The sequence below is a fragment of the Hibiscus syriacus genome, unplaced genomic scaffold (genome assembly GCF_006381635.1).
Source record: "Hibiscus syriacus cultivar Baekdansim isolate YM2019G1 unplaced genomic scaffold, ASM638163v2 tig00000778_pilon, whole genome shotgun sequence".
Taxonomy (NCBI): domain Eukaryota; kingdom Viridiplantae; phylum Streptophyta; class Magnoliopsida; order Malvales; family Malvaceae; genus Hibiscus; species Hibiscus syriacus.
Genome location: NW_024061825.1, coordinates 1,256,675 through 1,268,453, shown reverse-complemented (window position 1 = coordinate 1,268,453; position 11,779 = coordinate 1,256,675). Strand labels below are relative to the sequence as shown.

The window sequence follows — 11,779 nt, the reverse complement described above, 5'->3', positions numbered from 1 at the left end:
TCAAGGATTTTGCTTCCCATAATGTTATTATAATAAAAATTAAGCATGAAAATATGCCCAAAAAATGATTTAATTTTAAAAAAATGAAGAATACTTTTAAAAATAATTTTTGTTTCAAAAACAAAAAGGCCTGACCTTTTTTTTACTATTTTCAAATTGTTCAATCGAATTTCAATAAAATAGTTTATTACATTTATCAGTCAACCTTCAAATTAGCTCGCAGTATCTTTTTCCCACCCAGAATCAAACACCAGCAGAGAAAATTCAATAGAAAATAAATATATATATATATATATATCCTTTCAAAACGTGCAAAATGCATGCATACCTTATAATAAACAAATTTTTATAAGAAAAATCTAAGCCAAAGCTTCATTTCTAATAAAACTAGAAATGCTTGATGCAAAGAGAGCAATAACACTTGCAATATGTTTTTTTTCCTTCTGAAAAGCCTACAAGCTCACTCCAAATCTAAGACCCAACTAACACATTATTACATCGAACAGGAAACGATCGAATTCACAGTTGAACTCTGTATCGCTTACCTTTTTTAGTGTCCGTTTGAAGGTCGGAATCCCGTCGTATACCCATTGACACCACATGATGGATTTGAATAGTAGGGGTAACCATCACCTTCTGCATTCCTCATCTGAAGTAATGATAGATTGGAAGAAGTCATCGGCCATTGAGTTTGGACTGATCCATCATGTTGTCCATTGGCATAAGGTTGGTGATTCGATTGTGGAGTATATTCCCTCGGTGTATCGAAATGGTTGCTAGATGAGCCACTGAAACTTCGTTGGAACCCATCTTCATGGTAACTCTGTGTTCGCTCAAGCCTGCATGAGCCACATGAGGATCCCATTTCACCCGACATGCCCAAATTGGATGGAAAAGAAAATGGCGGGCTAATAAGTGTGACCCATTGTCAAGGGCATGGAACCCTGTTCCTGCCCTACCTGTGCTCCCAACATCGTGCTCGTCATCAAGTAATTCGTTTATGATATCAAGATGAGGAAACTCGTCTGCTGAGACACCTTGGGTCAGACGTCCAGGTGTACCAACCGGAAACTCATCTGAGAAGTTTTCCCGGGATCCATTATACATGGACTTATACAAGTTAATATTTTGGATCTCACTAATCAAGGAAGGAACAGGGTGCATACTTCTACGCCATTTCTCTGAGAATTGTCCATCCACTGGGGTGCATTCGCAGGATATCCCGATCAACCATGCCAAAAGAAAAGCCTGATTGGACAGAATTTGGCTGCATCCTATCAGAGCTATGAGATATATACGCTGGTCCAGGTACCAAGGCAGGTGATTGCGAGTATACTGGCAATGTGTTGATTCCTGATCTAGGGGAGATAGGATGTGTAAAACCAGATGAACTAGAAGCAACATGATTACCCATCATGGCATTTCTGTAAGATTGAGTAACATAACTAGTAGCCGCAGATGGCTCAGAAGAGTAGGGACCTAAAGTGCTATCTGCACTCGCTGAACGAGCTAGAAAAGGCGTTGTTTGAACCATAGAAACAACAGGAACAGCTGGCCTTGGACCAGGAACTAGAGCACTCAATGGCCTTGACATCACAGACTCTTGTGGGGTTATAGGCTTTTCAGTTGGTCTAGATGTTGCAGCCTTCTGAGTCTCAGATTTTACTGTACCATTCATTTGGAATGTAGTCAAAGATGCCGGTTGATCAATCGTCCTAACTGGAATAGAACCTACACTGCTGGTACTCCTGTATTCGGACCTGAACTGAGCAGAAGGGAGCAGATTTCTGGGAGGGCTTCTTGGAGAGGATAATTTAGCAACCATCTTCTCTTTAGGTCTCTCTATATCAACTGCATCTGGGATGCTTGGTTTCTTTTGTGGCAAAACTTCTTCCTATTACATTGACAAGAAAAATGTCGATCATTCGTAAAACTGGAAAAGTAGTACAATTGTAAACAAAAATGTTAACAGCTTAATGAGAACATAAATATATGAATGTACCACCTTCTTAACAGTAGCCTGCTCAACCAACTTCGTCTGATCAGACAATGAAGGAACAGCAGCCTCAGACTCAGATTCACCAACCTTACAACTTTCAATAAATTCGTTTTGGTCCTCAGCATCCAATGCAGGGCAAGAAGACTGATTACCAGATTCTGTAATGTGATTATTGCCGCCGCTTGATGTTTTACTTCGCTGGCTCTTTCCTCTACAAATTTAGAGCCAGATGAGATAAACACCTTATCTAATCATTTTAAGCATGGAAAGAAACCTGAGCAACACTTTACCTGCTAGGTGATTTTTTATTTTGGTTGCTTGAAAATGAGTTCCCTTTAGAGGGCCCATTCATTACCACTGATGGTACCGAGTCTGTTAAATGAGTTGATGAACTATCATCCATCATAGATGAGCTCTTTTTATCAGTTACTTCATTTTGTACACATGATAGTCCACTTATGCCACTGGATTCTGTCGGTTGATGAATTTCTGATGTATCTGTCTCAAAATTAACAAGACTATAATCTTTGTCTTCTGAGTCAGGCTGAATAACTTCAGTGGCACCATCAACCGAGTCGGAAACATCAGAAATATCACCCAGAACATCAGCCTTTTCGGGCACTGGCTGCTCCACCATCATAGAGGCTTCCTTTTCATCATCAGGTTGGCCTTCTAGGTGCTTTTCCTGTGCTACCACAAAAGCCTTCTCCTTTCCCTTATCTTTGCTCTTTCGATTATTACGCTTTTGCTTAGCCTGCAGAATGTAAGCATCAGAAATTGTGATGCATTCAGAATAAAAAAATAGCTTCACAATTTTTTCTCCACCCTAACAAAAGGGAAAACTTATACACACGCTTGAAATTGCTTCCAAAAGTAAAATAGAGGATCATTCTGATAATCACTAGAAAAAAAAATTAAAACACAATAAAATAAGTCTGAAATATGTCGACCATATTTTATAAATTTTTTTGGCTCAAGTGGTCAAAGGATAGTGTATTTATCGTGATGTCTGCTTTAACATGTCCCCCAAAAATAAAATAAATATGAAAACAAAAAGGATTATACCTGTTTTTTCTTCGACTTTTTCTCCTTCTCAGATGCTCCTTGTTTGGCCTTCTGCTCACTTTCAGCCAGCCATGCAGCTTCTTCACGGATGAGTTCTTCTTGCCTTTTCAAAGCAATAGCCTCCTGATAGGCAACTTCTATCTTGTTGCTGTATATAATAAGCCAAAAATAGAGCATATAGGGGTAGAAAGAAGGATCAGTATCATCCACTAATACTTCTTGGAGATTGCAGAACAGAAGTTTGAAACGTGGAAATTAAGAATACAATCTTTCCATTCAACTCGCAATAAAAATGGTTCATAAACTCATGACCAACTGCACCATCACCTAAATTCGTGCACATAAAACATCAGAAAATAAGAAAATGTCCCGTTTCTAGAGAGATAGCTGATACTTTTATAAGATATAGTATATCTCCCTCTCGCATCAAAAGAAAAACTACTTTTGTACTAGTGCAGTCACCATCCTGGAGAGAATTTTCATGGTAACCGGACACATCATGCAGATATAGCCATATAGGGATGCCTTGTGTAAAAGAAAGCAAAATCTAAGTCCTCGTGACCAAGTTATAGCATTGATTTCATAAGAGAAACTGCATACTAAACTAAATCTTAATGCAATAGCAATAAAATAAAACTGGATCCATGATGCATTTTCGTCAGCATTAAGAAAATTCTAAGCGCAACTTCAGAACTGCTCAAACTAAATTTACTGGGAACAATAGGTCGTGCTATCACAAGTTGATTTCTGTTATGGGTTAATATATAAATTGACAAGACTATACCCCATTTCATGATTTGCTACCTATAGAGAAAAAAATGTAAAATTACACATCCAAACTGTACTTCATCAACCACATTAGTCTAGTGCTCAGAACTCAGAAGTTTAATAGCATGTCATTGTTCTACAATAACAACATGACACATGGAAACTTTTACACATTAATACGAGAAATTAGAAAACCTTAAAATAGTAAGCAATCTGTTTTGAACATTTTTTCCAAAAGAAATGGAGTGGGGACCAACAGCACCAGGCAGGCCAGCGGATGACTTGCCCTTCTTCCCCTCCTCATGCCACCCTTCTCTCAGTCTTCCTCTTTTCAACTTTTCCGGATTTCCATTGTTTCTTTCCTGACCTGCCGCTGATCTTGCCAACACATATGTCATATCCAAACGTTTGGCTAATCCTTTCTCCTCTCTCCCTTTTTTCCAGATTTCTTTATTTTCTATTAAAATTTAAATTTATATATATTTTATTTTATTTTATTTTAAAAATTAAAAATAAATTGCTAATATGGCATTAACTTTGACAACTTACTATTGGTTGATCATCCCATATAAGCATTTATGCAACAACAATAGCCACCTGAGTAACTTTGTTGACGGAACACAAATTCAAGTACCTAATCGAAATTTTTTAGGTATCAAATCATGAAAAGCAGTATACCTCAATGGTCAGTTTACATATTAACACAGACAAACACACACACACACACACACACATATATATATATATTAAAAAACATTTAATATTTGCATTTCACAGAAAAAGTGTTCACGAGAAAAATAGAAGTGAAAAAGATCCATTGAAGTTAAACTGTAACTGTTATCAAATATTTACTCCATTTGCTTCTTTGAAAGCCATCATTCCACAAAAAATGTTGAGGTACAATCAAAAAATTTCATGCAAGTAAACAACTTTTATCCTTTTCTCTGATGATTTTCATAAAGCAAATGGAGCACCTTATCAGAGAGCCAATACTTAACACTCCCACAAGTCCATTATTTTATTATGAATAACAAGAAAAGGTTAAATCCTTATGCATGAATCATCGTCATCATATATATATGAGTTAATCCTAGTTATAAATAACATGCCAGTATTTGTTGAATGCAAAATAAAAAATATATGGTACCTAAAAATATGAGCGAGAACAAATATTTCCACTGTCCTGCGACCTAACTCAGTAAGACGCCTTTCATCATGCTCAATTGAATCCTTGTTGAGATCCTCTCCAGAATTTCCATCCTAAATAAAATGAAAACACTAGGTGAAAAAGGAAAAGCTGAAACGCAAATCTCATACTCAAAAACCAAAAACAAATTAATGTACAGGGAAATACTCTGTTTATTGTTACTGTAAACAAAACAAAACGGAAAACAAAAATAAATATGCCAGTCAGGGGCTTGAAGCATCTTTCCCATAGATACACGTGAACAGTGTTAGCTTCTAGGGATGCAAAAGCATCAATTCTCATCAACAGCAAGAAAGAAATCTTGCATGTGAAATAGAAGTAAAAAAATTCTACTGAATATGTTTTCACCAATCTAAAAGAAGTTCAAAATTTTAACTATGTAATGTTCTTATTATAACCTACCATCAATACAGAAACTTACCTTTGTCCGGTTCTGAGGACCTTTCTCATCTTTTGGAGGTAGGGGCTCCAAAGCAGCCCTTTCTAAGAGTAGTAGCACATCATCCACTAACAAAAACATATCTTTTTCCACATAAGCAATTGGAGCAGGAATTTCTTCAGCACCCAATAATTTTGACTTTGCTTTCTTGTTCTTGCTCTGGCCTTCTAGAGCCTTCAACCCACTATAAAGTGAATCCATTACCAATGTAGATGTTACTTCTTTCTCTATAAAAAAGTGCTTCACAACTACTTTCAAAATAACATCAGTTTTCTCTCTGGACATTCGGTGCCGGGCATTTTGGTCAATCCCCAACCAGAAAGCACAGAAGCTGCAATAATTGCAAACAAATAGTTGCAGAAAAAAGGCGACAAAAAGATATCAGGTGATAACCCAATGAGAAACATAATCACCAAATATATGCCCTTAAAAAAGAAAAATCACTAAGGGTCTGTTTGTTTGGGAGAAAACCAATTACGGAATTGGTTTTCCCCGAAATCCCGTGTTTGTTTCACGTAATTCATTTTCCGGAAAATGTTTTCCAGTGTTTGGTTGGAGGAAAACAGGTTGGTCAACGTAAAACATTTTCTGGTCTACAGAATTTCCTCTGTGTTTTCTGAAAAATGACTTACGGTCTGATTTTCCGTAAGTCATTTTCCGAACTTTTCACTTCAAAGAATAAATACTCAAAATAATTTTATTTTATGAATTTAATATTAATAAAATATTTTAATATCATTTTAATCAAAATATTAATTATTAAAATATTTAAAATATATTTATTAATATTTCTAATATAATATTATTTTTAATATTATAATAAAATAATCAATTATATTATAATAATATAAGATATTATTTTTATTTTAATAATATATAATAAATTATTAATAAAATTTATATTATTTATTAATTTCATATAAATAATATTATTAAATTATTAATAATGAATAATATTATTTTTATATTTAATATTAATATAATAATCTAATAATATTTTAATAAAGATATTTAAAATATACTAATTAATATTTTTAAAATATAATATAACACTATTACTTTAATAAATAATTAACATAATTTAAAATATTTTATTTCAATAAAATATACCAATATTAATATTTTTATTAATAAAATTATAAAAATAATATTTAATAATAAATAAATTATTTTAATATTTTAAAAATAATTATATTAAGTTTTATGATAATAATATTATTTATTGTATTTAATATTTGTAATAAATAATTTTTTAAAAACTCATCAACTAGTGGAAAAAAAGGTTTAAACAACATATTCCAAATATCGTAAAACTTTTTCCAGAAAATGTAATTCATTTTCCTGGAAAACATTTTCCGGAAAATATTTTCCAGAAAATGTAATTCATTTTCCATAATTCAATTTCCAGAAAACCAATTACAGCCAAACAAACAGACCCCAAGTTAAAATGAAACCACCTTTGATACGTAAAGGCAAGATGGAATTTGAGGCTTGAAGAAAATGTAAATTTAAACAGAAATTTAGGCAATGGTAATAGGAAGTAACCAATTCATTAGAAAATCCCATAATTGGAAAGCATTCAAGCATATGTTCTAAAAAAACAGTCAAAACCTGTACTCAGTGTTATACATGAGTAATATGCCATTAAAAGTACAAAGTGAAAAGCATTTACCTTGACCACCTAGCTTTGTCCTCTATCAACTTCCCTAGCATTTGTCGTTTCTCATCCAAAAAACGACGACAGATTTGCTCTACATTAGTCAAATATACTCTGACAAGTTCTCTCCGATATTGACAATCAAGGCAACGGAAAGGACGGTCTGCTTTCTCCCTACAAAGACAAATCAAAGCATTAAATTTGATCATGAAGGAGAAACAATTAAACCAGGTATAAAAAGTAACACAACACATCAACTTGGTTGCAACATCCCAAGGCCATAACTCCAAAATAAGGAACCCTCTTTGACTATAATAACCTCATTACCAAACCAACTCCATCATAAAAGATATAATAAAAAGGCAGACTGAAACAATTATCACTGTACAGTTTCACCCTGAATCTTAAATTTGCTAAAACTGGGATTACTTGGGTTGATAAGTTAAACAGGGACGAAGCCATGAAAGATTTTTTTTTGGGGGGGGGTGGAAGTTAAAACTTTTTAGGAAGCGAAAATGTAAATTTAATATTGTATTAATTTAAAAAAAAAATCAATTTTTAAAGAGACTAAATCACAAAACTATCATTTTTGAGGGGTGCAAAATAAAATTTTAACATTGTACTCATTTAAAATGTTACAAACTTAAAGGTACTACAGAGTAATTTCATCATTTGTGGGTGGGGGGGGCAAGAGGCCCAAGACCGCTGCCAACCCCCTGGTGCCATCCCTGAATCTAAAGTTTATATATGCGCTGCTACTACTTATATAAAGGGCCAAAGATAATTGGAAGGATTTGCTTAGCTATAAATCATAAAGGTTACCTAATAACAGTAAGAAAGGAAAAATCATGAAAGCATTGTATGAAGAACTATAGGCGGAAGTTTGCTTATCATAAATCAATGCTACATTGCTACTCAAACTTGGGTATGAGTGTCAGATATAGGTATGTGTCTAATTTGGGTATGTTTAATTTTTCCATGTTTTGCATGCATTTGGAAGGCCCTTGTAGAGTCACACTCATATCCCCATATCATTGTATGAATGTGTCAAATACTGAATCCAGACATGGGTATGACAAGAAAAATGGAGTCGAAGCAACATAATAATAAATTACTGATTACTTGATGACTTGAACTTGAGCTTTTATTATAAGTGTGTCAGATTCTATGAATCCATCATAAACTTTTGATAGCTCCATAAACTTTTTCCAGCCCCAATCATGCTCCTTCTTCCAGAATCGATGTAAAGTATCTGCAAACCGATTGCAAGTTACTCATAGCTCACGATTTCTATTAGCACTATTAAACTAAATTTGGGCCAACCAACCCGAATATTTTGATTTCTTTGGATCTTTATTCACAACGGCTATTGTAAATTGTGCAAAATGACTCCAACCTGTCTCAGAATAGAAGCAAGGAACCCTATTACATACAACAACTTAAGAGAAGAGTAATGACAATAAATCTAATGTGTAGTTTATGGCTAATATTAAACCTGGAAGCAGTTTGTCATGATTAGCAACACAGAGAAACAGAGAGAGATGATTGCAAACGTCACAGCCTTGTGGATAAATTAAAATGTACCTGTAAACCATGGCAAATGGCTCAAAACAAAACTAGACAATATACCTTGATAAAAAGATGTTTTTTATGAAAATATTAAGCTAACAAGATTTATATGTTTGTGTGTACAACATATAATCCCCATTAAATTCCACTATGATGGGAAAGACTAGGAATTCCAGAATAACAATTATGAAATAGAGAAACAAAGTAGAAGCATAACAATCAAAGTTATTTGAAATTCCATACCACTTGTAGCCACCAACTTCAAAAACATTACTGCGAAGTTCTCTTTTGTTAATCTGTGAAAATTTCTCTATCTTCCACGTATACTTCCATATAAGTCAGGAGGTTTCAACCCTATAAAAGAAATGAACTCAGCTTTAGAAATTTTGATCATAAAAAGAAAAGAAGAAAACAATAATATATTCCAAATGGTTCTTACTTAAAATGGCAATACAAAAAGCACTGGTTAAAAATACTTCTTTAAATGTTCCCTGCTCAATTTAGTTTGAGGTTTTAGTACAATCAAAAAGTCCTGAACAAGCAAAATACTTCTCTAAATATTATGCACCGGGAGAAACAGTTTCTAGTCAATAACGCCTCCTAGAGCTCCAGAAGACATTTAAAAGAGAAAAGGAAAAAATAAAGAAAAAAAAATCTAAGTAAATGATTTATTAGCCCTAGTATCCAATTTCTAGAATAGATATTGTTAGTCCTTCAATTTTACAAGTCTGGGAGCAAAAATTCAAAATCCCTCCATACTATCTTGTCAACTTGAATACCTAAGGCTACCGGAGATAAAAGTTAGGAGGAAAAGAAGAGAGCAACGGTTACAGAAATATCTTCTTAATTTGTCGTTTAAGAGGTTATGTGTCATGAGAACCAGGCTTCGGTACCTAATGGTCTATAACCAATCGTCAATCAACAATTTAGATCTTGAAAAACATAACCTCACATGAAAACGGAAATAAACAAGACAAAACCATCCATGCTAAAATTACAGGCAAAAGGCGTGCAAATGACTATCCAAAATTGAATGCAAGGCAATTTTTTAACCATGTCCATCCAAGATTTTAAATTACTGGAACTATACATAGAAGTTTCAATCTAAGACACGTCAATAAACTTTATAACGGCCAATGATAAAATATAGCATACAAAAACATGTTCAAAATAATAAAGAGCAATCAACATAAAATGAAAGGGTTCTAAAAGCATACCACTGCCATCATCGTCATCAGAGTCCCAGTAAGGGGGTGATGTCGAAGGTGTTCCATTTTCAACCTGCTCAGAAGATCGCCACTCTACCAACATTTCCCCTGATCTCGAAGTCCCCTCCGCAGACCTTCCCACTCCGGACTCCTCACTTGAAACCCCAGCCATTTTGGTCCTTTAAAAATCCTTCTCACACTCCTTGATACACCACTCGCTACAGTCACAAGCACTCGAAATTAGTAAGTCTTGTACCTCAGAAATATAAAATCATTAGAAACACCATTTCCTAATAGGCCAAAACCCACCATCCAATTTTCTAACCTAAGCATCCTAAAATACAAAAGTAAAACTACAATTATATCAAAACTTCCACGTCCGTTTACGAATAAAACTAACAAGATTACCGGAAAACCAACTGATACAAACACGATTTTTAGGTTCATATTCTACCGATACCAAAGTTATCAAAATTTCAACAACATAAAAAAACGAATTTAATTATCCAAAATCGACAACCACAATCGGAAAAATTAAAAAAACAAAATCACTAAAACCCATATGACAAGTCTAAATAAAATCAATAATCTTAGCTCAAAAATGCACCAAACAGAATCTTATGAATCAACCCATACGACCCAAATTGATAAAACTATCTAAATAAGACCAAATTAATCCCTTGAATAAAAAAACAGAGATCAGCATATTGAAAACCCCCAAAACCCCTGTCAAAACAAACCCTAAGAGAAAACCCTCAACATATTGAAGAGAAACGGAAATGGCTCAGGCGTCATCGTGAAGATCGAATGGGAAAGTTGAACCTGATAATGTAATAGAAATTGATAGAAATGATCCTTTCGGTTCAAATAGAGGCTATGGCAGCTGTAGTGAGAGAACGAAATAGATACAAAGAAAAGCAGCCAAAGAGAGAATGGAGAGCAAAAAGAGAGAGGACACTGACCTCTTTCTTATTTTAAGATTTCGTCATTTCCTTCTAAAAAGTTTGAGGGTTAAAAATGTTAGGGTAAAATACATTTCAGGTCAGTTAATTACTATTTGGGTTGCAAATGGGTCACCTTTTTCTAAATTATGATCTAGTTACTCAATTAAATCCCTTTTACAAACATGTCATTATGCCAATAAATTGAAACAAACGTCTAATATGATCTGGTATAATAATAATTTGGAAAAATGGTAACTTTTACCCCTGTAGACCCAATTTATCACTTTTGTCCCTATCATATTTTCACATCAATTTAATCCTTAAAGTTGTTCGATTGCATCATTCTATACCCCACCCTAACTTAATCTTGAAATCATAAATTCTAAACCCTAAAGAATAACCATATAACATTTAAACCATAAACCTTAAAATCAACTTATAGTTTATAATTTAGGGGTAAGATATATAATAATGCAATTGAGCAACTTTAAGGGTTAAATTGATGCGAAAATATAATAAGGGCAAAAATGATAAATTGAGTCTATTACATAGGAAAATGTCACCCTTAAGCCTAATAAATTTAATCCTTAAAACTTATTTATTCTATCGATTTGATTCTAATTTAAAATAATTCAATAAATTTAATCCTTCATATTTAAAACATATGTTTTGTTTAAAATCTTTGAAAATCTTAATTTCAATATTTTGCCACCGCAACTACCACCAACGTTTTTTATCGACCGAACACCCAATGACATATGACCGACCGACCAACCACGACAAAAATCCATTATTTTACAACTAATTGAATACCTTGCAACATATGGATTTTCACTATAATTAGATGTTTGAGTACGGGATTTCGGATATTGGGTGTTCAATTGATTGATGACATTGATGACGGTCGATGATGGAAAAGAGAC

At 33.7% G+C, this 11,779-nt stretch overlaps 1 pseudogene; it reads right to left on the bottom strand.

The window, feature by feature from the left end:
• Window positions 1-440: 440 nt before the first annotated feature.
• Window positions 441-10,890, bottom strand: LOC120114450 (annotated as a pseudogene).
• Window positions 10,891-11,779: the final 889 nt, after the last annotated feature.